The sequence below is a fragment of the Piliocolobus tephrosceles genome, chromosome 8, assembly GCF_002776525.5.
Source record: "Piliocolobus tephrosceles isolate RC106 chromosome 8, ASM277652v3, whole genome shotgun sequence".
Taxonomy (NCBI): Eukaryota; Metazoa; Chordata; class Mammalia; order Primates; family Cercopithecidae; genus Piliocolobus; species Piliocolobus tephrosceles.
The window spans coordinates 51762499-51787529 of record NC_045441.1 but is presented as its reverse complement, the minus strand read 5'-3'; the positions used below and the strand labels follow the sequence as shown (position 1 = coordinate 51787529).

The 25031-nt window shown below is 38.5% G+C and overlaps 1 protein-coding gene across 11 annotated transcripts in view; it reads right to left on the bottom strand.

Moving 5' to 3' along the window:
* Positions 1 to 25031, bottom strand: part of CPVL (carboxypeptidase vitellogenic like) — a 213704-nt gene that overhangs the window by 170136 nt on the left and 18537 nt on the right. For 3 of the 11 annotated variants that reach the window (XM_031936026.1, XM_031936028.1, XM_031936030.1), the window contains 2 exons: positions 22794 to 22917; positions 21730 to 21801 (listed from right to left, as the gene is read on the bottom strand). The exons of the other annotated variants lie outside the window; for them this stretch is intronic. The gene's annotated coding sequence lies outside the window, so the exon portion shown is untranslated. The remainder of the gene's footprint in view (positions 1 to 21729; positions 21802 to 22793; positions 22918 to 25031) is intronic. 11 annotated transcript variants of the gene reach the window in all.

Sequence of the window (25031 nt, the reverse complement as noted above, 5' to 3'; positions counted from 1 at the left end):
TATTTTATTTTCTTCTAATGGAAATAGTGGTTAGTGCAGGTGCTCTCCTCACTCATATTGTGCCTGTGAAGACTTGCATGATCCAAAGTGGGTTATCTAGAAAAGTGATTCTATAGCCTCTGTAGGGTTTTCCAGAACATCAAGAACTGGAGTACATCACCAAATAAAGGAATACAAGTAAAATGGGCAAAAGGTATTTTTTGGTAGGAATGCTCAAGCAATTGCATAAAACCTTATGTTGCTTTTAATGCATGGCAGCTCAGGCTAGACTGCTCAGAACTTCTTGCTGGGTTAGCTGCTATGGGTTTAAAGGATTCCCCCTTGATTCTGAGACAGCTGCACCTAAGAGCACCAAGCACTGAGAAAGAGAAAAGGTGCTAGAAGGCCAGTCCCCAGGTCTCTTTGTTCTCTATTCTCAGTTCCTGGCTAAATCTTTCTTGCTTTCCTCATCTGAAAATGGAAGTCATAACAACTCACCCACTCTATCCACCCTTACTGAGCCAAGGAGTCTGAATGCACTAGCTAAATGATACAGTGCCTGTCTTATGCCACATGTGACACCACGATCACTAATGTGATATAAATCGCCTGGGCTTAGTTTGTTCCCATCCACCCCACCCAGAGATCTATCAGCAAAAAGAAAAAAGGAATTATCCCTTCTCCTTCTCAGAAGAAAAGTGACCTGACACTGAGTTGTTAAATTCTGGGCTCCTTTGCTCTGAGACGGTTGGAAGAGTTAACGCCATTTTTTCTCTTTCGGTGCACCCCATTGTTAGTTTCTCTCAGTAAATTTTGACAAGAAACAGGCAAACAAAACAAAATACACTCGATCCTTGTTATTCATGGATTCCATATTTGCAAATTCTCCTCCATGGTCCGGATAACAAGGACCTCAGAATTCCTTGTCCAAATGTCCACAAGCTGGCTTCCAGAGCCTGCTTGGACTCATCCTCCATCCGAGAGGTGGTCAAAGGCCATGCTTACAGCGCTGGGGTGTGCAGGGAAGGATGTCCAGGAGAAGGACAGGTGTAGAGGTAGTGCTCTACATCACCATGTTCCAGCACAGAACTTCAGGAAGTCTCAGAATTATAAACTCAAATTGATTTTCTAGGTTGCTATCAAGGTATACTTTTCAAGGTAAGAGGGTATATTTCATTTAACAGTCTGTTCCCTGGTTTATAAGTGTTACATAACTAGACATATGGTATATGGGCCTCCATGTGTACTCTTGCCCCAACCCTCCAAAGAAAGAGGTAGGCTTGGAAAGAAATAAGCAGCTGTTGATTTAAACAACAATTGACCCTTGAACGCATGTGTTTCAACTACACAAGTCCACTTATACGAGGATTTTTTTTCCAGAAAAGTGCCACTGAGTGTGTCCACCTTCTCTCCCACCTCCTCTACCTCTTCTGGTTTTGCCACCCCTGAGACATCAGGACCAACCCCTCTTCTTCCTTCTTCTCCTCCTCAGCCTATTCAGTGTGAAGACAATGAGGATGAAGACCGTTATGGTGATCCACTTCCACTTAATGAATAGTAAATACATTTTCTCTCCCTTATAATTTTCTTTTCTTTTAAACAGAGTCTCACTCACTTTGTCGCCCAGGCTGGAATACAGTGGTATAATCTCGGCTCACTGCAACCTCCGCCTCCCAGGTTCAAGCGATTCTCATGCCTCAGCCTCCCAAGTGGCTGGGATTACAGGCGTGTGCCACCACACCCGGCTAATTTTTATATTTTTAGTAGAGATGGGGTTTCACCATGTTGGCCAGGCTGGTCTCGAACTCCTGGCCTCAAGTGATCTACCTGCCTCAGCCTCTCAAAGTGCTGGGATTACAGGCATGAGCCACCACACCTGGCCTCCCTTATGATTTTCATAATAACATTTTCTTTTCTCCAGCTTACTTTCTTGTAAGAATATAGTACATAATATGTCTAACATACAAAATATATTAATTGTTATGTTATTGTAAGGTTTCCAATCAATAGTAGGCTATTAGTAGTTAAGTTTTGGAGAAGTCAAAAGTTATACGTGGATTTTTGACTACATAGGGGGCTGACAGCCCTAACCTCTGATATCTCAAGAGTCAACTGAACTAATATCTAGGACCTGTTTTTCACCATGTCACAGCCTCGTTTATTCTGACAGTTGCTCCTGGGGAGGAGGGTGGTGGGGTTCTCGTTGCAAAATCTGTGGAACAGGATGCCAGCAGACAGAGGAGGGGCCCCAGCCAGCAGCTCTGAGTAAGTGAAGAAACAATAAGGGCAACAGCGGTGTAAATGCTGGAGATCAGGCCCCTCTCCATTTGTATGCAGTGAATCAGCCTCTAGCATGTCTGTATGATCTAAATGGGAGGGGCTTCCCCATCCCTTCTCTTTGCCTTCCTACACCTATAGATTTTGAATGTTCCTGCCAAACTCAGCAAGTATGAGCTCAAACTGGATTCTTTTTCAAAAACATAAAAATAAATGACATTTTTTATACTCTAGATGTCATGAAACAGTTCACACCTGATTGATATTTAAAGAAGTATTGTTATTAGACTGGCACGGTGGCTCATACTTGTAATCCCAGCACTTTGGGAGGCCAAGGCAGGCAGATCACTTGAGGTCAGGAGTTTGAGACCAGCCTGGGCAACATGGTGAAAGTTCATCTCTACTAAAAATTTAAAAAATTAGCCAGGTGTGGTGGCTCGCACCTGTGGTCCCAGCTACTTGGGAGGCTGAGGCGGGAGAAGCTCTAGAACCCAGGAGGCAGAGGTTGCAGTGAACCAAGATTGTGCCACTGCACTCCAGCCTGGGCAACAGAGTGAGACTCCATGTATTAGTCCGTTTTCATGCTGCTGATAAAGACATAGTCAAGACTGGGCAATTTACAAAAGAATGATGTTTAATTGTACTTACAGTTCCATGTGGCAGAGGAAGGCTCACAATCATGGTGGAAGGCAAGGAGGAGCAAGTCACATCTTACATGGATGGCGGCAGGCAAAGAGATGGGTGGTTGTGCAGGGAAACTCCCCTTTTTAAAACCATCAGATCTCGTGAGACTTATTCATGTCACAAGAACAGCACCGGAAAGACCTGCCCCCATGATTCGATTACTTCCCACCAGGTCCCTCCCACAACACGTGGGAATTCAAGATGAGATTTGGGTGGGGGCACAGCCAAACCATATCACTCCATCTCAAAAAAATAAATAAATAAAAATGAAATAAAGAAGTATTATTATTATGTAAACTTGGGTTGCACCATTTCAGGGAAAACAAATACATTTTAACAACCTAAGTTAAAAAGCCATTATCGAAAATAAATAAATAAATAGAACTCTTTCCAATGCTAAGAGGAAGGACAAGGCTGAAAGAAGAGAAAGGAATTAAAAGGTATTAAATCCTTACTACCAGCCAAAGCCATGCTAAGTGTATCACACATGATGTCATTCAGACCTCACTGTAACCCTAGAAAGTAGACATTATATTCTCCATTTTCTAATGGATATAACAGAAGAATAGAGATGTTCAATCATTTGTCCAAGATCAAAGAGCTACTGAGTGTCAGAAATGGAATTCAAACATAGGTCTCTCTGACACCAAAACTGCCATTCTTCTCATGTCTTTATCTAGCCACCTGCACTACTATCCGAAGCTTGGAATACAAGCTTTGGATCTTCCAAACATTGCCCTGCTTCCCTGTGTTTAAATCCTGTCCTTTAGCAAGGTCAACTGTGGACAGTCCTCCCTCATCGGGAGCCAGGAGGGTAGGCTGGCTGGAGGAGTCCTGTTGACAAATCTCATCCTTGTGATGGATTTTTTTTTTTTTTCTAGGCCTCAAGACATCTGAAAAGGCGAGGACATTTCTAAATGCCCTCTGTCCTTCAGACCACATTGGAGTGTCATGCCAGGGTCTACGAGCTGGGAAACAGGCCCTGAGCCGATAGATCTAGAGACGGCCACGTGCTCTTGCACAGCCTAGCCAGCTGTGCCCCTTAGGCTGTTAGTGAGAAAACTTACTTTTACATTTAATATTGGTTTTCTCCCCTTAAATCAAAAGAGTGCTGAGGGATAAACAAGCGAAGCATGGTGAGAGAGGGAGGAGTTAATGTGTGCAAGGTGAACCCTCAGACAGAGGCAACTGGAAAACCATGTATTTACTTTTGAGTTTTTTGACATTCAGATCTATCTTCCCTTCCCCCACTGGACTGGTCTGGTTTTTGCCTGTGTTTAGAAGTTCTTCTGTGGCCTGTCACCTTCCTTGCAAATCTGTTGCAAAGTAATTACATCTCAGTATTGGGATCTGTGTTTCAAAAATGTCAAAACAAATTTCAATGATTAAATGCCACAGATTAAGCTTGTTACTTCTCTAAAATTGATAGGAAGGACACATTTTAATTAGAAATTATAAATCTGAGGCACTGTACCATCAAGCTACCTCCAAAACCCAAAAACTCCATAAAGCTCTAGCTCTGAGGAAAAAAAAAGTTAAATTCAATCTAAAGATGGCGATCTTGTGAAATAACCAGCCATATGTCATCTCATTTTATTGAGGCTGAAATTTTGCCCTGAGGCATCTGAAGGAACTCAGCTAAGGCATCCCCCATAAAGGTCATCTGTGAGGGAAACTTTGTGGGTTTTTTTCCTCTTTAGATATCTATAAACACTAATTAAATATGCATTATTGGTGTAATTTTGACCAAGGAGCTTTATGTTAGTATGAAAGCGACTATGTATTACTCTCCAGCACAGCTTACACAAGCATTATGCTAAATTATCAGATTTTTAGCTTCTGCATAGCTAAAGACAAAGTCCAAGAAGTCATAATTATTTATCAAAACTGACAGTTGGTTTATGCACCTGCAGATTTATCTAGCGAACTCTGCCTTGCATTCTCAACATGAAAATCCTATGCCTGCCAGTAGGTGATACATCTATTTTTAACACAAGAAAAGACATCTAGCAAACATCAAAACAAAAGCTACCCTTCGAGCTCAATTTTCTTTTTCACACATTGGTCCACCCTACCCCCACTTGATGTCAGAAGTAATCTCATCTGTGGAAAGGAAGCCAGCCTCCTAACTGCAGCGACAAATTGTAGGGAAATGAAAAGGCTTGATGATTGCTGAATTTTATCCCTCTTTATTTCCAAAAGAATAATGAAGAGCTGTCTTTTCTCCCACTTAACATCCTAATCACCCACATCAGCCGTTTACACTGCAGCTACCCACACCTCTGAGTGGGGAGGAAAAAAAGAATGAGATGTGACCCCTCCCCCACCCTGCTACACCCATTGGAACCTGTCAGTACTGCATCTTTAATCAACCTCAAAATTGCAATCCTCCTCCACTCAATGCCCAGCCCCTGCTGGTTTAGGGCACTACATAGCTTGCGGTAAACTGCTATCCATTATTCCTCTATATTTAGAACTTCTCTAGAGAAATGGCATTATCTCAGTCACTAAGCTGAAAACGGTTTAAAGTTAGCTTTGCACAGTGGCTTATTCACAGTCTCTTTCATGGGCCCTTCATTCACCTTGCTTTAAAATGTTCAGACTGATGCACAACTACAAAAATCCAAAGCATGAAAAGATCACCCTATGGAAAATTGACTGATTTGCATTTTGCTAATGTTGGGATAGGTCAAGTGTTATTTCTCTCCTCTCCATAATGTTTCATTGGAGATAAATCCTACTCCCCTTCACTCAATGACCTGAACAAGATCTGGTGATAGAAAACATATTTTCAATAATACTAAACTCATTTTTCTGCCAGAACAAATTAGTCAGTAGCTATCTCATATGTCACAGAGGTTTTCAAGAGGCACTTAGGAGGATGCTAAAAAAAAATTCCTTCTATGTAGATTATTAGAAATGTCATGTGCTAATGTAAAAATGCTCTGGCAGTCCTTTCGTTTTACTCTTCCTTATGAAAATACTGTTTCTCGTTTGTGATTCCACTCCTAAAGAGATGTTTTTTGAAAATGCTTCCAAAGAGAAACAGAAGGAAGTGTTATCATTTAGCCCAGAAAAGGCAACATGGCAGGGAGGTAATCAAATAAAGGAGGAAAAGACACAATAAGCTCATCACTCCTCCAAATTCCCATCTCCACTGAAAACTGGTTAAGAAGAGGGGAGCGGGCTATATTGGTAGGAAGGTTTCTTTAGAGTTGAATATATTAAGAAAAGCATGAATTCCTGAATGAATGAATGTCTACAACCAAGGACTGTCTTCCTTCAGTGTTCCTTGCCATTTGAAGGAAAAGCAGTTTATAGCACACACATATTTTCTTAGGACCTCAGTTTCCACTATCCTATAATAGAGCAAACAATTGCTACTTTTTATTGCTGTAGAGCAGATTAAATAAGATGATGTGACTAAAACATGTAACATGATGTCTGATCCATAACCAAAGAAGACTAGAGGAATGTGTAAAGAAAGCTATGATGTGTGTGGGTAAGAGTGGGAATAGCTGAATCCTGAAAATTCAGGCAGAATGGCTCACTTTATTTTATTGTGTAGCCTAGTCTTTATGTGATAATATTGCTATTTAAGTTTACCAGAGAGGAAAATATTTCCTTCAACATCCTCTACGAGATCTGTTTTCACATGTGTAGAGCTGACTGTAGGCCTGAGTAGGTGAATTATGCATTTCACCCAACTTTCTTTTATAATTTGAGTCATTAGACATGGCCGTAGAGTTAACAGTTTAATATAAAAGTGTTCCTGGAGACTTTGCTTGTTCTTTTTGGACTCTAATCAAACGTGAAAGAGATTAGTAGTAGCAGTATTTGTGATTTCACCCTATTTTAAGTATTTACAGATGCTTAACTCTTAGAGAGATACTTCTGATATTCCGACACATTTCAACTCTGTATAAAAATTCCTTTGGGGGCTTTTATTTTGTTCTGATAGTAAAAATTACTAGAGGAATGTAACTGAAAACTGATTTCCAAATAAGATACCCCGCGGCAATCGAAATATCCTATGTAGTTATTATCCACTGTAAAGTACACTTTCCCTCAGGGAATCTGCTATCAGAGAAAATTAAAATCTAGACACCCATTTTAAAGCCCATTAAGCCATTAGGTGCCTCTTCAGTGTTTTCCTGATGGGCTACACAGCACAAGGAGCCCTCCCAGAGCCAGTGAGAAAGCATTGTGCAGACTCCTGTAAGCAGATTTCTTTATCTGGGAGTCACAGAAGTTTAGACCTGAGATGGACCTTGAAAATTATTCAGCTTCCTCCATTTGCAGAAGAGGAAACTGAGCACAGAAGAGGTCACATGGTTTTCCAACATCCACAGCTGGTTAGAGGCAGAATAAGGGTTGAAGCCTGAATTCCTACAGCATTCTGTCATCACAGAGCCTTCATGGTCTTAAAGGGGGGATGAATTATTCTATACCAGAATAATTTTTTGGATGGTGGTATTGGAAAACTGTCTGCCTTGGAAGTTGCTTCAGATGGAATAAAAACCTATTATTTTTAAAAAGTAAAGCATTTAAAATGTTTATTATTATGTAACATGTATGTGGTACCATTGTAGTTCTCCTATGTAGAGTGATGAAATGGGGCAGCTCATTGGAGAAACGCTCTTCCCACACAAGTCTTATGCCTCTCCCCTTCCCTGCTTCGCACAGAGGACGTTTTGCTCAAATGTCACCTTCTCAGTGAGATCTACCCTGACCCCCTATTTAACATACCTCAAGCACACATCCTGGGATTACTGATCCCTTTTACCCTGTCCTATCTCTTCTTCAAAGCACCTATCACCTACTGACTTACTATGTAGTTCACTCATTCTTATGCTAGAAAATAAGCCATGAAAACAGGAAATTATTGTGATTTGCGTTAACTAGTGTAATGCAAGTGCCTAGAACAGTGCCTGACATAAAATAATTCTTAAGTATTTGTGGAAGGAATTAATTAATTGTCCCCAAATGGCATCCTTTGTGTGCCCATGGGTGCACATCATTTTCTGGTTGGTGGTCATCTTCTGACTAGATGTGCCCTGTCCATCAGCACACAGTGTTGTGGAGAGCCAAGCTTCATTATTACCTTGCCTCACTAAAAGTTAAACATTGTGGCCTTCTGGCTCTCTGATAAAGAAAGCTCACTTTCCTAAGATCAACATGGATTCCTGGCCCTCATAATATTTCTACATGTTTAAATCTTACTCAGTTTGCTACTTTGATCTAAAATATGTACTGGCTACCCACAGTGTGTGAAGTTGGTGCCAGACATTCATGTTGACAGACATGAGCAGTACAGTCTAGAACCTATCAGACTAATGTCTCATAAAACTTCTCTGATTCCCTGATGTTCTCCCATCAATTTTCCTGTTCCTCTATGTGGCACACAATGTTACTGGTTTATCTATGTCATTCCCCCTCCTGTTTGGTATCTCCATTTAGTTTGGGCAATAATATACCCAGGAGTTGAGTGATGTCTGACCCTAGTCAGTCATGGCAATCCCTTTTCCCTTTGCCACTGATTGGTCTACAAGTGGGTGTGTAATCCAGTCCTGGTCAGTGAAATATAATGAGAAGTCTAATGGAGGGCTTGGGAAAGATTTTTCTCCCTGTCAGAAGGTAGGGGAAGTACCACAATCTTCAGCCCTAACCCCAGCACCTTGATTCCTAATTTGGATGGTGTGTTGCGAAAATGTGATGATGCCTGGTGCTGTGGTTGCCATCTTGCGACCATGAGGAAAAGCCACATATGCACTGAGGCGGACAGGAAGGGCTAAAGGAGCCTGGGCTCTTAATGACGTTGATCTAACAAACCCACCCTGAGACCAGATTACCTTTTGATTTATTTATCGCATTCAAATGATAATATCTATTAATCATTGACACTAGGTTGATAGTCTTTTCCATTTCTTGATTAATGTGAAAAGCTATAGATTAATTTTGTTTATAAATATCTGTCAGCCCTGAGATAATAATATTAAGAACAAGCGTCATTTCCTTGAGTATTTCCTCTATGATTTTTTCACCCTTCTTTTCAACTCTATAAACTTATTTTCTGTATAATACCTAGAAGCTACTTGACTTCTTACCAGATATTATATTAAACCCCTTCTTTCTACCTTATCTATGGTGAGCAAGATAGAGGAAGGTGCTCAAGGTTAGGGGAAAAACTGAAATGTTTTCAACATTAGCCTTGACTGGGCTCATGTCTTAGCACATGAGGGTTTGTGCAGGAAAACTGAAGCAAAGGAAGGAGAGCATGGTTACTGTCTTTCCAGTCCACTTTGAACCCCATTACCAAGTGAATCTTCCTAAAACATTCCCTATAGCACATCTTTCTCCTGGTCAGAAAAACCTTAGGTCAGAAACCTAAGGATTTCACTGAGCCTGCCAGATGAGATTTCAACAGTTTTCTTAGCATTCAGCAACTTTCACAATCTACACCCAACTTCCCTTTCCAGCTGGACCCCCTCTGCTTATCTCGAACCCCACATTTTTGCCAGTTGGGTCTGTCTACTCACCTTTAACTTGTCATACCCATTCATGCTCCTGGTCCTGGTTATAGTGGTCCTGGACCTGGAATGATCCCTAACCGAATTCCATTTATTCTCTAAGCCTCTGCTATTCAGTAGGTAACCACAATGGGTAGACTGGCCTTTTCACTGAGTTTTTAATTTAAATCCATTTGAATTTAAAAACAGATATTTGAAAATTAAAAACTTTTGCTTTGTGAAAGACCCTGTTAAGAAGATGAAAAAGATGAGCCACCAACTGGAAGAAAATATTTGCAAATCATATGTAAAAGATTCATCTATAGAATATATAAAGAGTTCTCTAAAGTCGACAGTGAGGAAACAATCTGATTTTAAAATGGGCCAAAGAGTTGAACAGATATTTCACTAAAGAAGATAGACAGTTGGCAAATAAGCACATGAAAGATACTCAGCATCACTAGCCATCAGGGAAATGTAAGTTAAAATCACCAAGACAGATCACTTATAGCCCTATTAAAATAACTAAAATAAAAAATACTAACAATACCAGACACTGGCATGGATGCAGGGAAGCTGGATCTCTCAGACATCACTGGTGGCAATGTCAAACAGCACAGCCACTCTGGGCATCTGGCAGTTTCTTAAAAAGTTAAACACACATTCACTATACAACTGAACAACAGTACCTGTGGGCATTTATCCTAGGCAGGTAAAAACTTATGTTCATACAAAAACTGTTCACAAATGTATGTGTAATAGCCAAAAACTGGAAATGACCCAAATGCTCTTCAAAAGGTGAATGGTTGAACACACAACCATATAGTAGAATGCTATTCAGCAATAAAAAGAAACAAACTACTGATACATGAAACAGCTAGAGTGGATCTTAAGAACATTATGATGGCCGGGCATGGTTGCTCATGCCTGTAATCCCAGCACTTTGGCAGGCCAAGGCGGGCAGATCACCTGAGGTCGGGAGTTCGAGACCAGTCTGACCAACATGGAGAAACCCCATCTCTACTAAAAATACAAAATTAGCTGGGCGTGGGGGCGCATGCCGGTAATCCCAGCTACTTGGGAGGCTGAGGCAGGAGAATCACTTGAACCCGGAAGGCGGAGGTTGCAGTGAGCCAAGATCGTGCCATTGCACTCCAGCCTGGGCAACAAGAGTGAAACTCCATCTCAAAAAAAAAAAAAAGAACATTATGACAAGTGACAAAAGCCAGTCTCAAAGGATTACATATTGTATGATCTCATTTACATAACATTCTTAAAATGGCAAAGTTACAGAGAAAACAGATAAATTAAATGGCTGCCAAAGGTTAGGGAAGGGGAGGGAGAGCCTAACTATAACAGAGCAGCACTAGGAGATCATTTGTGTGATGGAACAGTCCTTCTGTGTTGGTTGTGATTGTGCTTAGACAATTCTGTACATGTGATAAAACGTTATAGAAATATACACAGAGACAGGTAAAACATTTGAATGCATATGAATAACAGTGAAATATGCATGAGATGTAGTTAACTGTACCAATCAATATCCTTGTTTAGATAATGAACTATAGTTATGCAAAATGTTACCATGGAGTGATGGGTTCATGGGATCTGTTTATACTACTTTTACTCCTTAGGAGTCTGTAATTATTTCAAAATTAAAAATTAAAAAAAGATACTCGATTCTATTATGGGAAAATGTTTAAGCATGTTTGATATAAGAATCTATTTCTGCATTGTAAATTTTATTAAATCTAAGATGTGCTATAAGTATAAAGTATATACTGGATTTTGAAGACTTAGTGTGAAAAACATTGTAAAATACTTTGCTTATAAATTTTATATTGATTAAAATACTCTAAAATATATTGAATTAAGTAAAATATATTATTAAAATTATTTTCACCCTTAAAAATGTTTTAAAATGTGTATTTTAGATAATTTAAAATTACATATGTGATTCATATTATATTTCTATTTCCTGCTCTAAGCAAAGAATATTGTACCCTGAAAATTGACACATATGTTAATGGGCATATGCATATGAGCAATTATTACCTAAGAGACAATATCCCTGTTTTTTTTACAATCATATTAAGGTATAACTGGCATACAATAAGCTACATATAAAGTGTACAATTTGATCAGTTTCAGCTATGTATGAACCCATGAAACCCATCATCACAAAATAACAAACATTCTCATTGCCCCCAAAATTTTCCTCACTCCTGCCATCTCTGTCACCAAGCAATTGGTGATCAGCTTTCCATCACTATAGATTAACTTCCATTTTTAACTTTTTAAATGAATACTATTATATTAATTGGTATCTTTCAGTCTATGTAATTACTTTAAGATTCATCTATGTTGTACATATCAATAGTTCACTCCTTTTCATTGCTGAATTATATTGTATTGGACTGAAATATATTTGTCCATTTACTTGTTTAAGGACATCTGGGTTGTTCCCAGCTTTTGACTATTACAAATAAAGCTGCTGTTAACATTCGTGGACAAGTCCTTATGTGGACATATGCTTTCATTTCTCTTGGGTAAATACCTAGGTTGACATACATAGTAGGGAATGTTTAACTTTTCAAGCTATAAAACTGTTCTCAAAAGTGTTCTGCCATTTTCCATTCCCACCAGCAGTGTATGAGAGTTTTAGTTGCTCCATATCCTTCCCAACACTTACAGGGTCTTTTTGATTATTGTCATCATACCAGGTGTCAACTCACCGTGATTTAAACTTGAATTTTCCTAATGACTAATGATGTCCAGCATCTTTTTATGAGCTTATTTCCTATTTTTACAGTTTCTTTTTTGTAAAATGTCTATTTGATTTTTGCACATTATTTTAATTAGGTTGCTTATCTTCTTATTAAGTTGTAAAGGTTTATTTTATATAAAATGTAAATCCTTTATAAAATATATATTTTGCAGATAATTTTGCCCAGATTTTGGCTTGCCTTTTCATTTCCTTAACAGTTTTTTTTTGAAGTGTTCAATTTTGGCCAGGCACAGTGGCTCACACCTGTAATCCCAGCACTTTGGGGAGCCGAGATGGGCAGATCGCTTGAACTCAGAAGAGACCAGTCTGAGCAACATGGCAAAACCCCATCTCTACTAAAAATACAAAAATTAGCCAGGCATGGTGGCACATGCCTGTAATCCCAGCATCCCTGGTGGCTGAGGCAGGAGAATTGCTTGAACCTGGGAGACAGAGGTTGCAGTGAGCCGAGATTTCACCACTGCACTCCAGCCTGGGTGATAGAGCAAGAGCTGTCTCAAAAAAAAAAAAAAAAAAAAAACCAAAGATTATTCTTTCTTCACTGAGCTTCCCTTTGAAAGAGGTCAATTGACATATATGTGTAGGTCTATTTCTAAACTTTCTAGAGTGTTCCATTGATCTTTATATATATATTATTATGACAGTACCACACTGTCGTGATTACCATAGCTCCATAATAAACCCTACATATAAACTCAAGTGTACATTGTAAGTTCTACAACTTTATTCTTTTTCAAGTGTTTTTGACTATTCTACATCTGTTGAACTTCCATATAAATTTTAGAATCAGTCTGTCAATTTCTAAAAAACAAGCCTGCTGATATTTTTATTGGCATTGCATTTAATCTAAAGATCAATGTGGGGAGAATAGATATCTAAATAATATAGTCTTCTGATTTATGGGCATGTATATCTCTTCATTTATGTCTTTTTAATTATCTCAACAATGTTTTATAGTTTTTGATCTAAAGGTCTTGCATAAGTTTTCTTCAAACCAATACTTAAGTTCATATTTTCTGCTATTTTAAATGGTATATTTATTGCAATTTTGGATTGATCTTTACTACTGTATAGAAACAAAATTGATTTTTATATATTACTCTATCTTTTAACCTTGCTAAACTCATTTAATAGTTCCAACAATTTTTTGTGTGTAGGTTTCTTAGATTTTTTTTTTATATCACCTATACTGGTTCAAAGAATTTTCCAAAGTCATGTTGTCTGTTAATAGAGACTGCTTTATGCCTTTCTTTTTAACCTGTATGCCATTGTTTTTTCTTTTTCTTTCATTAATACATTTGCCATAACCTTTGTTACAATGACAAATAGAAGTGATAGAATGGATATACTTGCACTATTCTTAAATTAAAAGCATTCAGTCTTTCACCATTAGGTGAGGTGTTAACTGTAGGTTTTTCATAGCTGCCCTTTATGTGGTTGAATTTTCTTCTTTTCTTAGTTTGTTAAATTTTTTCATCATGAATAGATGTTGAATTTTTGTCATATGCTTTTCTGCATATATTGAGGTGACCATACGTTGTTTCTTTTTAAGTGTATTAACATGGTGAATTACATGGGTTGATTTTCAAATGTTAAACCAACCCTGCATTCTTGAGATAAACTTTTTATTTGGTAAAATTTGTAAACGGTGTTTGTCACTATGTTCACAGGAGACATGATTTGTAGATTTTCTTTTCTTATAATATCTTTGGTTTTGGTGTCAAGGTAATGCTGGCTTCATAGATTGAGTTGCAAAGTGGGTTTTTGTTTGTCTGTTTGTTTTGAGACAGGGTCTCACTCTATGCCTAGGTTGGAGTGCAGTGGTACAATATCAGCTCCCTGCAGCCTTGACTTCCTGGATCCAAGTGATTCCTGCCTCACCCTCCCAAGTAGCTAGGACCACAGGTGTGTGCCACCATACCCAGCGTTTCTTTTCTTTTTTTTTTTTTTGGTTTTTGTAGAGGTGGGGTCTCACTATGTTGACCAGGCTAGTCTCAAACTCCTGGCCTCAATCCTCCCATCTCAACCTCTCAGAATGTTGGGATTACAGGCATGAGCCACTGAGCCCAACATGGATAGCAAAGTGTTTTATCCTCTTTGATTTTCTTGAAGTTTTGTGTAGAATTGATGGTCTTTCTGATTTAAATGTCCGGTAAAATTAACCAGAGAAGCCATCTTGGCTTGATATGTTTTCTGGGTTTTTAGTTTGTTTGTTTGTTTGTTTTATGGGGGGGTTTCTCACTATAATAGCTTTATAGTTAGAAGCCTTTAATAACTTGAATAGCTATTGAGCTATTCAGGTAATCTGTGTCTTCTTGAGTGATCTCTGGCGGATGGTTTCTTTCAAAGAATTTGTCCATTTTATCTAAGCTGTCAAATATTATGGCAAAAAAGTTGGTTGTAATATTTTCTTATACTTTTAGTATCTACAACTGTATTGGTATCCCCTCTCTCATTTCTATAATTAATAATTTGTATCATTTCTATTTTTTCTTGATGAATCCAGCTAAAGGTTTATCACTCATTTATCTTAAAAAAACAGTTTTTTATTCCAATGATATTCTCTATTTTTTGTTTTCTATTTCCTGTACCTTCTTGAACATTTGAAATATATTTATAATAGCTCTTTTAATGTCCTTGACTACTAGTTCTACTATTTGTGTCATTTTTGTCCTGATTCCATTGATTGATTTTTCTCCACAATGTAAGATATATTTCTAGGCTTTTTTGCATGCATAGAGTACAAATACTATATATGTACAAGTTAAAGAATAATAACAAAGTGAACAATGTTTACAACTCCAAACAACTTAACAAAAAGAATCTTATCAATACCTTAAATGTGTCCCTAGTAACATTCCTACCTTGATCCACTCAAAGGTAACCACTATCTTGAATTTTGTGTTAAACTAACTTTTAATTATTTATTTTTGCTTAGGTATGTAATCCTAAAATAATATATTAATTTTAACTTTTTTAGACCTTTGTCAAATACAATAATTCTAGGCTTACTTTTTTCATTCAATATGTTTTTGAAATTCAACCAGATAAACATGTATCTGTTCATTCATATTTTATCCTAAATGGTATTTCATTAAATGAATATTCAAAAAATTATCTACTATCTGCAGACATGAGAGCTATTTCCAGTTTTTCTTTTTGCTTGTTTGATTTCACTGGTACAAACAGTGCTTCTATGACCCTATTTGAATATGTCTTTGGTGCACATATGCAAAAGTATTTCTAAAATATGTCTCTTAGAGTGGTATTGCTGAGTTGAAGGTTATATGAATTTTCAACTTTGCTAAATGACACTAAATTGTTTTCTAAAGTAGTTGCACCAATTTACTCTTCAGTCAAAAGTGTGTTAATGTTTTTATTGCTCTACATCTTCACCAATATTTGGTTTTGTCAGACTATATAGTTTTGCCAATCTGATAGAAAAAAACTGGCATCTATGAAAGTCATTTGTTTTCCCTAAACATTTCCAGTTCTCCCTGCTTCCAAGCACATAGTAGAAGGAATTGCACTTCCTAAATCCTTGTAATAAGTGAGTTTGACTTGTACTGGATTGTGAAGGAATGTCTGCCAGTCCCTGGCTGGAGCAATTACTTACTGATGTAAAACCTCCATGCTTTCCTTTCCTCTGGCAAGGAGGACTACAACATCGGAAGTAACTGTTGTGTGACCCTGGGAACAGGAGTGATCATAATGAACAGATGACTGACCTCAGTTCCCAGATGACCTAAAATGGACATTTAATGTGAGTAAGAAGTAAAATTTTGTTGGTTCCTGAGTGTTGGTGGCAACAATATTACCTAGCATATCATAACATACAGAATATCTCATTGTGGTTTTAATTTGCTTTTTCCTGCTTACTAATGAGACTGCACATCTTCTGATGTTTTGTCTGGCTATTTTTTTATTTCATAAAGTGCTCGTTTGTTTATTTATTTAAACCATCTTTCAATGGGTTTCTTTGTCTTTCTCTTATTGATTTCTAGAAGTTCTTTAGACATTTTGGATTCTCATCTTGTGTCAGTTTTGTTTCAATCCCATTACACATTTTATGGTTTTTCTTTTAATGGTTCTTAAAACATTTTATCTTAGAAAATTTCAAGCACACAAAGGAGAATATTATAATAAGCCTCCTTGTAGCCATAACCAGCTTCTACAATTATGGATTCATAGTCAATCTTTTTTGCATCTGTAATCTCTACCCATTCCTCCCACCCCTGTTTTATTATGAAGAAAATGCCAGACATCCTATAGTTTTATCTATGTATCTCTAAAGATAAGAACTCCTTGCGATTTGGAGGCCCAGTGTTATGTGAGGGTCTCTGTTCCAATCCCCCAAACTGTATAGGCTGAAGGCTTTCCCTCTTCCCCCTTAAACCTCAGCTGTAGACTTCCAGGGAGAGTTTGTGTCTCAGCTAATCAGATGACTAAACACACTTAAAGACTATTTTTCCATTATATTATGCTAAAAGCACTAGAAATAATTTAGTTTGGCATGTGTGCATGTTGTTTAGACATGTACTACTAAGTATGTATTATGTGTGCATGATTTTTACATGTGTGTGTTTATCACTATCCATTTAATCTATAAGCTTCTAAGAGGTATGAACTATTTATATTTGCCATGTTTTAAGTAATACCCAGCCCAATGTGATTCAGAAATAAATGTATAATAAACTCTATTTGATGAAAATAAAAGTCCTGGTGATTATTAGGACATCATGAGGAAAATGAACTCAAATTGTGACTTGATTTTCATAGGCAATTCTAAAGGACATATAAGAAATTTATCTTACATAGAATAAAATGTGGAATTTTCCCCATTTTATTCATTTCCATTTTCTTTCTTTCATACTTATTCTAGGTAGTCTATGCATTGTATATTCAGTACTGTTTTTGAAAGGCATGTAACTCAAAATATATGGTTGTACTAGTAATAAATGTACTATGCTGATATTACCACTATAGAAGATTCTGGGAAGAACATTCTATTATTCAATCCCTTAAAATATGTCATCCTATTGAGTTACTTCTTCTAAGACATTCATGTACAGTGTGCTCTGTCTTTTAGAGTTTAACAAAATTCCATTTTCATACCTCTCTAAACACACCATTTTCATTGTTATTTTTAAAAACTTACCATTAGTGATTTCTGTCCTATTTTGTTTTTATATAAATGTCTATATACAATAATGTTATGTTAATTAAAATAAATATAACTGTTTTGTTATTGTTCTACTATCTTTCACTTAAACAAGGGGAAAGGGAGATTAAGTAGCTAAGAGTGTACTAAAGAGTAACTGAAAAGACCAAAACGGACCATTGGCTTTTTCTACCTATTCTTCTTTGGCTTCTGCCTTTTCATGTCCTATGTATGGCTGCCATCATGTGCTGCTCTGTCTTTTCTTCTCAGGGCCTGCTTGACACATTTGATCCAGAAAAGCTTCTTCCTCCTTTCTGACCACTTTTTGCTCAGTCAGAGCTGGTGTGCCTATAGATCTTCACACCCTTATTCCATGGCTACCTGGCAGGGATAAGATGTATTTTATATTTATATATATATATATATATACACACATACACACACACACACATATACATACACACACATACAGGTTGCTGCTCTGTTGCTCAGGCTCGGGTGCAGTGGCACCATCATAGCTCATTGCAGTCTTGAACTCCTGGACTCAAGCGATGCTCCTGCCTCTGCCTCCTAAAGCACTGGAGTTACAGGTGTGAGCACGATGCCCAGCTGTGGTGTCCTTTTGATCCTTGTGTTTGGCCTTCTTGACTAATCCATTGCTCTCAGACTTCTAGCAGAAGCCCATTCTCTGGAGGTAAACTGCCAGGAATCCTATGGGGTGGAGGGGGATTCTCTGAGCTCTTAAACCTGGTCCTAAAGTGCTTCCTTGGCTACTTTATGTTTAACAACAGATTGCTGGTGATACTGATGAAACTCTTCTTTTGTTTTAATATCTGACAAATTTCTTGCTAATCTTAATTACCAGAGCAACTCTAGGGAACAGTGAATCTTCAAACACAATATATTAATATGCTTTCCTTCACGTCAATGTTCCTTTTATCTATACCTCTAGTAAAACATTTGTTCCATTTGATGCCAAAGATCTGCCCTTTCTTTAATTAATTTTGAATACTACACATGTTAGATTTTCCCCCATCATTCATATTTTCTCCAGTTGTTCATCTTGGGATGAATTTAAGTAATTTGTACATGTCCTTAGTTTAAAACGGGTTTTGTACATTCACTGAATATTTTGAAGAAAAACCAACCATTACATGACAAATGTATGTCTTCTAGAATTTTTATTTCTAAACTCCATGGAACACTTCTGTGTGACTTTCCGTAATATCTAATCTCAGGCAAAAATGACTTACTGTATTAGTCTGTTTTCACACTGCTGATAAAGACATACTCGAGACTGGGCAATTTACAAAAGAAAGAGGTTTAATTGGACTTACAGTTCCATATGGCTGGGGGGGCCTCACAATCATGGCGGAAGGCCAGGAGGAGCAAGTCACATCTTATGTGGACGGCGGCAGGTTAAGAGAGCTTATGCAGGAAAACTTCCCCTTATAGTAACCATCAGATCTCGTGAGACTTACTGACTATCATGGGAACAGCACGGGAAAGACCTGCCCCCATGATTCAATTACCTCCCATGGGGTCCCTCCCACAACATGTGGGAATTCGAGATGAGATTAGTGTGGGGACACAGCCAAACCATATCAATTACATTGCTCTATGACTCAGCTGATTCATTTCAAAACGACTGTTTCTGAGGTGTGTCAATAGAGATGGAAAGTGCTGGACATAATGAACTGCCGGTTTCCCCCTAGTTCTGACTCTTGCCTGCAGAGCCCTAACATTGCTTACATATGCACTGCTCTTTCACATGAAGGAACAGCGCAGACATCAACTAATATGCTTCCTACTGCATTCTTTCTGCCACGCTCCGAGAAACCCCAAAGCTCTTTGGAGCATCCAGGGGATTTCACAGGTCTGTAAAGAAGAACAACCTGTAAATTGGGCTTGGTGATTCTGTAGGGATACAAACCAACATAATACATACGTAATGGAATAAACTACAGCATTAGCCAGTTCAGAGTCTTAAAGCTGTGCTTGTTAGAAGAAGGAGCGTCACAACTCAAGTAAACTAATACGGTGGGGATCCTAGATGGAGAGGAATCTACCCAGAATCCTCCTCAATTCAGCCCCGAGCTTTTTTTCCCGAGGGCCTTCTTTGTACAGAGTTTAAGGTCAGAGACTTTTAACCTTTCTTTCACATGTGGACCGGAAAGACAAACTCTGAAACCTTAAGGGGCACTATTAAATCAAATTCCACAAACTAAATACTTGTCCGGAGATGAACAATTCAGAGTACAGCAGTTATTGCGGGCTAAATCCAGGTATATGACATAATTTAGAAATCTACCAGTGTGTCTCCAGAGAATGCATTTTCATTTTTCCATAAAATAATACATGCCTACCAAATCCATCTAACATTATCAAATCCATCACTTTTTAAGACATGAAGTTGTTGTAGCTGAAGCTTTTAAGCATGCCCTCACATATAGTTCTTACAAATGGACTTAAGGGCTGATCTGGAGGGACGCCCCCAATTCCCACATGTTTATCTTTAAAGAACAATCCAGCTGTATCTGAAATAATTGTCCTCCTCAACAGAGTGCGCAGTGTAGGGTGCAGTGGGTGGTACACAGGAGAAAAACTCATGGAATGGTGGAGACAGCCCCCTAGTCAGCCAGATGGGCCAAGTCAGATGTAGGGTCAGCAGGATCACGTGTATATGCTTGGATTACATTGCTACCTAGAGGGAACCCAGGAAGTACCTAGGTTTCCATATATGGGGGGATTCCTACAATGATTCAGTCCTTTAATGGGGCATCTTATTGTAAATCATTAAAACAGCACCACCTCCTCTCCAGCATCCAGCCCACTGAGTTCTCAGCAGCATGGTTGCTGTGGGCATCACAGCTGATTTCTGTTAGTTGATTGGTCGCATCCAGTTGATCAACATTCTGCTCCAGGAACACTGTGACTTCTACACCTAGGCTCACCCTTGGTTATGATAGCATCAGTGTCTAAAGTTTCCTTAATATGCTATAACAATAATCTCTGTCTCATCTATCATCATGTTGCTACCTATTTATCATCCAAAAAAATTATTTAAAATAACCAAGCCTTCGGATTTAGGAAAACCATTGGAATCAAATTGATTTCCCTTGTAGTTGGGAAATGAATTTTAAATTATTCATGTTAACACCCTCCAGATAAATTGAATTTTTAGAGTATTTAAGAAAAGCTTAGTAAAGTCGATCTTTGACATTAACAGATTCCATTTTTTAAATATTAATTTCATATTAACCATTGCTTGTTGACATACAGTCATCTGACCAACGATTTCAAGAATCATTAGTGTTAATTGGGAAAGAAGTAAAACCTTAACATTTTAATATTATAAAACTTTTTTTTTCAACTTTTGTTTCCAGCTATATGACTCACTAGATACCTGGAGAAGCTTTTCTGCCACTTAAAAATGCTGGATAAGGCTGGGTGTGGTGGCTCACTAGCGTTTTGGGAGGCTGAGGCAGGTGGATCACCTGAGGTCAGGAGTTCGAGACCAGCCTGGCCAACATGACAAAAACATGTCTCTACTAAAAATACAAAAATTAGCTGGGTGTGGTGGCAGGCACCTGTAATCCCAGACATTCGAGAGTCTGAGGCAGGAGAATCACTTGAACCCGGGAGGCGGAGGCTGCAGTGAGCTGAGATTGTGCCACTGTACTCTAGCCTGGGCGACAGAGCGAGAATCTGTATCAAATAAATAAATAAATAAATAAATAAATAAATAAACAAACAAACAAACAAATTTTAAAAAGCTGGATGAGATAGTTTTTAAGAAAACATCAAAACATTTTTAGAAATGCACACCTAAGCTTATAGGAAAGTCAAGGAAATCTTCAAAGGCCAGAAAAGTAAGCAGGAACCCAGAGAAAAAAAGCCCTGTAGTTGGCATTGCGCTGAATGCATCTGCCAGGTGCTGGTAGCCTCCAGTGGGGGCCTAACCTTCTGCAGCCATATAATTTATCCTCCAGTCCAGAGTGATTGTGAAGTGAAAGGTGGTGTTATTAATAATATATGAGGATTTCTGCCCCTGCTTGGGATGTAGAAAGCTATGATAGAATGTCACCCCCATCCTAACAACAAGAAAACGATGAACAGTGTACAATATTATAACTTTCTTTCCTTAAACTCATCAGAGACTTGAGGTCACAAGGCAACCAGGAAAGCGAACTTCAAAGGATAAAAAGCATCTCTAATGAGAGTCAGGATATGGAATTGTTGCACCTTTGGCAGAATATGGGAGGAAGAGGGGGGTGCCATGGAGTGAGTAAGAAGAAATATTTTTTTAAAAAAAATAATGAATTCCTTACTTTGGGAGGATGAGGCGGGCAGATCACTTGAGGTCAGGTGCTCAGCCTATCCAACATGGTGAAACCCTGTCTCTACCCCCCGGCAAAAAAAAAAAAAAATTAGTTGGGTGTGGTGGTTCATGCCTGTAACCCCATGTAATCCCATCTACTTGGGGGTACTGAGATACTAGAATTACTTGGACCCAGGAGGTGGAGGCTGCAGTGAGCTGAGCACGCTGCTACACTCCAGCCTGGGCAACAGAGGGAGGCTCTGTCTCAAAAAAAAAAAAAAAAAAAAAAAAAAAAAAAAGAATTTCTAAAGACTGAGTGTGCACTCATATCTCATATGAATTTAGAATAACTGAGAGAGGCCCAGACACAAGCGGAGTTCACATACACTCCCGAGCTTCTCTTCACAGTCTCCATGGGGAAGAGAGGGTGCTCTTGAGGAAAACTGGGGCAGTATAAAAGGCTGGAGAGAGCCCACCTTTGATGGCACAGGATGCAGGAGGAGGTGGCTGCCCCCACACCTTGATGCTCCTCTCATGGGAGCAAAAGCCTTAATTAAGCTGTCACTAAGAAGCAGCAAGCCCTTGAGAAGCAAAGCCCTCTGCCTCTGGAGGGGGGCCAGCAATCCCGTCTTTCCATATTTTGGTATGCAGGCAGAGATCTGCTTCTGGGGAAAGGATAGAAGCAAAAGCCATCAGCCCCTGAGGAGAGACAGCAAAGCTCTTGGAGGCCTGGAGGCTAAACCAGTAGATAGCCAAGGTCTGCTTTTCCTCCCAGAGGGACAGGAACCTGTCCAGACAAGGGACAGTTTGCTCAGCTGATTAGCCACGGGGGCATAAAGCAGGATGGAACATGTTAGAGAGTGGATTTGGAAGGGGTAGAAAGAAAATATCCAGCACAATGATTAAAGAATTTTGAGAGGCCAGGTGTGGTGACTCACATCTGTAATCCCAGCACTTTGGGAGGCCGAGGTGGGTGGGTCACCTGAGGTCAGGAGTTCGAGATCAGCCTGGCCAACATGGTGAAACCCCGGCTATGCTAAAGATACAAAATTAGCTGGGCATGGTGGCATACACCTGTAATCCTAGCTACTTGGGAGGCTGAGGCAGGAGCATTGCTTGAACCCGAGAGGTGGAGGTTGCAGTGAGCCGAGATTGTGCCATTGCACTCCAGCCTGGGCAAAAAAGAGTGAAACTCCATCTCAAAAAAAAAAAAAAAAAAGGAATTTTTAGAGTGACACGGGATCAAGAAGCTAGAAGAGAGACACAAAATAACCAAGCAAAATTCTATAAATGAAAAATATAAAAATTGTGTTCATTTCAGTTGATAAGCAGTAGATTAGACAATGATGTGGTTTGGCTGTGTCCCCACCCAAATCTCATATTGAATTGTAGCTCCCATAATTCCCGTATGTTGTGGGAGGGACCCAGTGGAAGATTATTCAATCCTTGGGGTGCTTCCCCCATACTGTTCTCATGGCAGTGAATAAGTCTCACGAGATCTGATGATTTTTTTTTGAGACAGGGCCTCTCTCTGTTGCCCAGGCTGGAGTGTAGTGGCACGATCTCGGCTCACTGCAACCTCTGACTCCTGGGTTCAAGTGATTCTCCTGCCTCAGCCCCCTCCATAGCTGGGATTACAGGCGCATGCCACCACGCCTGACTAATTTTTGTATTTTCAGTAGAGAGGGGGTTTCACTGTATTGGCAAGGCTGGTCTCAAACTCCTGACTTCAGGTTTTCTGCCCGCCTCGGCCTCCCAAAGTGCTAGGATTATAGGCATGAGCCACTGCGTCCGGCTGAGATCTGATGATTTTATAAGGCATTTCCCCTTTTGCTTGGCTCTCATTCTCTCTCTTGCCTGCCACCATGTAAGACATTCCTTGCTCTTCCATCATGATTGTGAGGCCTCCCCAGCCATATGGAGCTGTGAGTCAATTTTTCCTCTTTCCTTTATAAATTACCAGTCTTACGTATGTCTTTATTAGCAGCATGAGAACAGACTAATACAGATAAATTGATAGATAGCCAACAGGAAGGAGAGTAGTAGAAGATAAGTTTCCCAAGCAGAGCATAGGGAAAAAAACAAAACAAAACAACAACAACAACAAAAAAATAAAAACAGTGAAAAACATGAAAGAAGGGTTAGGAAGTATTGAGTGAGAAAGTCTAACATGTGTCTAATTCACTGACATTTTAGGACAGATTAGGCAATATTCAAAGAGATCATGGCTATTTTCCATAATTGAAAAAAAAAGACCATGACTATTTATTTATTCTGACTACAAAGATCCAGAAGAGAAGTCAAGAAGGCCAATAGGTCCTGAGCAGGATAAATAAAAATAAAGTCACATTTAGATACACTGTAAGAAAGCTTCAGATTCCCCCAAACAGAGAGAAAGAAAGAGAAAAAAAAATGTCAAAACGAAATAATAACTCCATTAATAGTGGACGTCTTATTGGCAAGAAAACATGTCAGAACACAATGGGTTTGTCTTTATTAGCAGTATGTCTCTGCAAATTGCTGAAGGAATTTAACTGTCGGCTTGAATCCTATACAACTCTAACTTTGATTCCAAAGGAAAGACAAAGTAAACACATTTATAGACAAAAATTGAAAGGGATTACTACTAAGACATCCTTACAAAGAAGCTTTAAAAGGCTATTTAAAAGGATATTTTTTAGGAAGAAAAAAGAATACAGAAGGAAGATCTAATATACAAGAATTTTGAGCCAAGAAAATGGGAAACTTCTGTTTAAACCTAAATTAACATAGACAGTATAAAACAACAAATAATGGCTAACTTCTGGTGTTTAAAAAATGAGATTGAGCTGAAATACTAGAAGGAAGAGCATATAAATAGGAAGCCAGGAAGGAAAGGGAAAGCAACTTCGTGCTCTTTGATCACTGGTCAGAATGGTAAGGATATGGAAAAACATTAGGCTTGGTTAGCTTATATATTAAAATGCTTAGGTTAACTTCTAAATGAATAGAAACAGTGTTTATAACTTCCAAATAAATACAGAGAAAATGGGAATGAAAAAAATCATTTAATGCAAAAGAAGGCAAGAAAGAGAGGGGAGAAAATGTAGAAGGAAGAGACAAATATAAAATAATTATCTCCTTAAGATAAAATATTTTTAGTTTAGTGAACATTGTCTTCTAGCACAGAGACACTAAAAAATTTATTCACTGGGATACTTATTCCTTTCTAGTCTTCAGATCGCTTAAAGTGATTTATACCTATATAGGAGGTCCTTTCTTTTTCTTTTTTCTTTTTTTTTTTTGTTTTGTTTTTTTTTTTTTTTTTTTTTT